We start from the raw sequence: 5,886 nt of genomic DNA on the forward strand, positions 1-5,886 counted from the left end.
AATTTAATCCTTTTGTAATATTCATGCTTAGTTACCATGGAAACTCTCATAACAATAAAGTAAACAATCTATTTGTGCATAATATTAGTCATGGTCGTGGAGATTTGAAATAACCACTCTGATTGTTGAAACAATGTAATACAACCTATGGCCTCACGTTTTACGATAACATTATATAAAATTTCAAACTCGCATATCTCCGTTACTATAGGAGATACAAAGGTGATTTTACATTAAATGTAATCAGGTCGAAGCTCTCTATTGGCTCATCAGGAAAAATTTAATTCTTTTGTAATATTCATGCTTAGTTACCATGGAAACTCTTATAACAATAAAGTAAACAATCTATTTGTGCATAATTGTAGTCATCGTCGTGGAGATTTGAAATAACCACTCTGATTGTTGAAACAATGTAATACAACCTATGGCCTCACGTTTTACGATAACATTATATAAAATTTCAAACTCGCATATCTCCGTTACTATAGGAGATACAAAGGCGATTTTACATTAAATGTAATCAGGTCGAAGATCTCTATTGGCTCATCAGGAAAAATTTAATCCTTGTGTAATATTCATGCTTAGTTACCATGGAAACTCTCATAACAATAAAGCAAACAATCTATTTGTGCATGATTGTAGTCGTCGTCGTGGAGATTTGAAATAACCACTCTGATTTTTGAAAAAATGTAATACATCCTATGGAATCACGTTTACGATAACATTATATAAAATTTCAAACTCGTATATCTCCGTTACTATAGGAGATACAAAGGTGATTTTACACTCAATGTAATCAGGTCGAAGCTCTCTATTGGCTCATCAGGAAAAATTTAATCCTTGTGTAATATTCATGCTTAGTTACCATGGAAACTCTCATAACAATAAAGCAAACAATCTATTTGTGCATGATTGTAGTCGTCGTCGTGGAGATTTGAAATAACCACTCTGATTTTTGAAAAAATGTAATACATCCTATGGAATCACGTTTACGATAACATTATATAAAATTTCAAACTCGTATATCTCCGTTACTATAGGAGATACAAAGGTGATTTTACACTCAATGTAATCAGGTCGATGCTCTCTATCGGCTCATCAGGAAAAATTTAATCCTTTTGTAATATTCATGCTTAGTTACCATGGAAACTCTCATAACAATAAAGTAAACAATCTATTTGTGCATAATATTAGTCATCGTCGTGGAGATTTGAAATAACCACTTTGATTTTTGAAAAAATGTAATACAACTTATGGCCTCACGTTTTACGATAACATTATATAAAATTTCAAACTCGTATATCTCCGTTACTATAGGAGATACAAAGGTGATTTTACACTCAATGTAATCAGGTCGAAGCTCTCTATTGGCTCATCAGGAAAAATTTAAACCTTGTGTAATATTCATGCTTAGTTACCATGGAAACTCTCATAACAATAAAGCAAACAATCTATTTGTGCATGATTGTAGTCGTCGTCGTGGAGATTTGAAATAACCACTCTGATTTTTGAAAAAATGTAATACATCCTATGGAATCACGTTTACGATAACATTATATAAAATTTCAAACTCGTATATCTCAATTACTATAGGAGATACAAAGGTGATTTTACACTCAATGTAATCAGGTCGATGCTCTCTATCGGCTCATCAGGAAAAATTTAATCCTTTTGTAATATTCATGCTTAGTTACAATGGAAACTCTCATAACAATAAAACAAACAATCTATTTGTGCATGATTGTAGTCGTCGTCGTGGAGATTTGAAATAACCACTTTGATTTTTGAAAAAATGTAATACAACCTATGGCCTCACGTTTTACGATAACATTATATAAAATTTCAAACTCGTATATCTCCGTTACTATAGGAGATACAAAGGTGATTTTACACTCAATGTAATCAGGTCGAAGCTCTCTATTGGCTCATCAGGAAAAATTTAATCCTTGTGTAATATTCATGCTTAGTTACCATGGAAACTCTCATAACAATAAAACAAACAATCTATTTGTGCATGATTGTAGTCGTCGTCGTGGAGATTTGAAATAACCACTCTGATTTTTGAAAAAATGTAATACATCCTATGGAATCACGTTTAAGATAACATTATATAAAATTTCAAACTCGTATATCTCCGTTACTATAGGAGATACAAAGGTGATTTTACACTCAATGTAATCAGGTCGATGCTCTCTATCGGCTCATCAGGAAAAATTTAATCCTTTTGTAATATTCATGCTTAGTTACCATGGAAACTCTCATAACAATAAAGTAAACAATCTATTTGTGCATAATATTAGTCATCGTCGTGGAGATTTGAAATAACCACTCTGATTGTTGAAACAATGTAATTCAACCTATGGCCTCACGTTTTACGATAACATTATATAAAATTTCAAACTCGCATATCTCCGTTACTATAGGAGATACAAAGGCGATTTTACATTAAATGTAATCAGGTCGAAGATCTCTATTGGCTCATCAGGAAAAATTTAATCCATGTGTAATATTCATGCTTAGTTACCATGGAAACTCTCATAACAATAAAGCAAACAATCTATTTGTGCATGATTGTAGTCGTCGTCGTGGAGATTTGAAATAACCACTCTGATTTTTGAAAAAATGTAATACATCCTATGAAATCACGTTTACGATAACATTATATAAAATTTCAAACTCGCATATCTCCGTTACTATAGGAGATACAAAGGTGATTTTACATTAAATGTAATCAGGTCGAAGCTCTCTATTGGCTCATCAGGAAAAATTTAATCCTTGTGTAATATTCATGCTTAGTTACCATGGAAACTCTCATAACAATAAAGCAAACAATCTATTTGTGCATGATTGTAGTCGTCATCGTGGAGATTTGAAATAACCACTCTGATTTTTGAAAAAATGTAATACATCCTATGGAATCACGTTTACGATAACATTATATAAAATTTCAAACTCGCATATCTCCGTTACTATAGGAGATACAAAGGTGATTTTACATTAAATGTAATCAGGTCGAAGCTCTCTATTGGCTCATCAGGAAAAATTTAATCCTTTTGTAATATTCATGCTTAGTTACCATGGAAACTCTCATAACAATAAAGTAAACAATCTATTTGTGCATAATATTAGTCATGGTCGTGGAGATTTGAAATAACCACTCTGATTGTTGAAACAATGTAATACAACCTATGGCCTCACGTTTGACGATAACATTATATAAAATTTCAAACTCGCATATCTCCGTTACTATAGGAGATACAAAGGTGATTTTACATTAAATGTAATCAGGTCGAAGCTCTCTATTGGCTCATCAGGAAAAATTTAATTCTTTTGTAATATTCATGCTTAGTTACCATGGAAACTCTTATAACAATAAAGTAAACAATCTATTTGTGCATAATTGTAGTCATCGTCGTGGAGATTTGAAATAACCACTCTGATTGTTGAAACAATGTAATACAACCTATGGCCTCACGTTTTACGATAACATTATATAAAATTTCAAACTCGCATATCTCCGTTACTATAGGAGATACAAAGGCGATTTTACATTAAATGTAATCAGGTCGAAGATCTCTATTGGCTCATCAGGAAAAATTTAATCCTTGTGTAATATTCATGCTTAGTTACCATGGAAACTCTCATAACAATAAAGCAAACAATCTATTTGTGCATGATTGTAGTCGTCGTCGTGGAGATTTGAAATAACCACTCTGATTTTTGAAAAAATGTAATACATCCTATGGAATCACGTTTACGATAACATTATATAAAATTTCAAACTCGTATATCTCCGTTACTATAGGAGATACAAAGGTGATTTTACACTCAATGTAATCAGGTCGATGCTCTCTATCGGCTCATCAGGAAAAATTTAATCCTTTTGTAATATTCATGCTTAGTTACCATGGAAACTCTCATAACAATAAAGTAAACAATCTATTTGTGCATAATATTAGTCATCGTCGTGGAGATTTGAAATAACCACTTTGATTTTTGAAAAAATGTAATACAACCTATGGCCTCACGTTTTACGATAACATTATATAAAATTTCAAACTCGTATATCTCCGTTACTATAGGAGATACAAAGGTGATTTTACACTCAATGTAATCAGGTCGAAGCTCTCTATTGGCTCATCAGGAAAAATTTAATCCTTGTGTAATATTCATGCTTAGCTACCATGGAAACTCTCATAACAATAAAGCAAACAATCTATTTGTGCATGATTGTAGTCGTCGTCGTGGAGATTTGAAATAACCACTCTGATTTTTGAAAAAATGTAATACATCCTATGGAATCACGTTTACGATAACATTATATAAAATTTCAAACTCATATATCTCCGTTACTATAGGAGATACAAAGGTGATTTTACACTCAATGTAATCAGGTCGATGCTCTCTATCGGCTCATCAGGAAAAATTTAATCCTTTTGTAATATTCATGCTTAGTTACCATGGAAACTCTCATAACAATAAAGTAAACAATCTATTTGTGCATAATATTAGTCATCGTCGTGGAGATTTGAAATAACCACTTTGATTTTTGAAAAAATGTAATACAACTTATGGCCTCACGTTTTACGATAACATTATATAAAATTTCAAACTCGTATATCTCCGTTACTATAGGAGATACAAAGGTGATTTTACATTCAATGTAATCAGGTCGAAGCTCTCTATTGGCTCATCAGGAAAAATTTAATCCTTGTGTAATATTCATGCTTAGTTACCATGGAAACTCTCATAACAATAAAGCAAACAATCTATTTGTGCATGATTGTAGTCGTCGTCGTGGAGATTTGAAATAACCACTCTGATTTTTGAAAAAATGTAATACATCCTATGGAATCACGTTTACGATAACATTATATAAAATTTCAAACTCGTATATCTCCGTTACTATAGGAGATACAAAGGTGATTTTACACTCAATGTAATCAGGTCGATGCTCTCTATCGGCTCATCAGGAAAAATTTAATCCTTTTGTAATATTCATGCTTAGTTACCATGGAAACTCTCATAACAATAAAGTAAACAATCTATTTGTGCATAATATTAGTCATCGTCGTGGAGATTTGAAATAACCACTTTGATTTTTGAAAAAATGTAATACAACTTATGGCCTCACGTTTTACGATAACATTATATAAAATTTCAAACTCGTATATCTCCGTTACTATAGGAGATACAAAGGTGATTTTACACTCAATGTAATCAGGTCGAAGCTCTCTATTGGCTCATCAGGAAAAATTTAATCCTTTTGTAATATTCATGCTTAGTTACCATGGAAACTCTCATAACAATAAAGTAAACAATCTATTTGTGCATAATATTAGTCATCGTCGTGGAGATTTGAAATAACCACTCTGATTGTTGAAACAATGTAATTCAACCTATGGCCTCACGTTTTACGATAACATTATATAAAATTTCAAACTCGCATATCTCCGTTACTATAGGAGATACAAAGGCGATTTTACATTAAATGTAATCAGGTCGAAGATCTCTATTGGCTCATCAGGAAAAATTTAATCCATGTGTAATATTCATGCTTAGTTACCATGGAAACTCTCATAACAATAAAGCAAACAATCTATTTGTGCATGATTGTAGTCGTCGTCGTGGAGATTTGAAATAACCACTCTGATTTTTGAAAAAATGTAATACATCCTATGGAATCACGTTTACGATAACATTATATAAAATTTCAAACTCGCATATCTCCGTTACTATAGGAGATACAAAGGTGATTTTACATTAAATGTAATCAGGTCGAAGCTCTCTATTGGCTCATCAGGAAAAATTTAATCCTTGTGTAATATTCATGCTTAGTTACCATGGAAACTCTCATAACAATAAAGCAAACAATCTATTTGTGCA

Source organism: Lepisma saccharinum, unplaced genomic scaffold (assembly GCF_977018435.1).
Source record: "Lepisma saccharinum unplaced genomic scaffold, izLepSacc3.1 HAP1_SCAFFOLD_42, whole genome shotgun sequence".
Taxonomy (NCBI): domain Eukaryota; kingdom Metazoa; phylum Arthropoda; class Insecta; order Zygentoma; family Lepismatidae; genus Lepisma; species Lepisma saccharinum.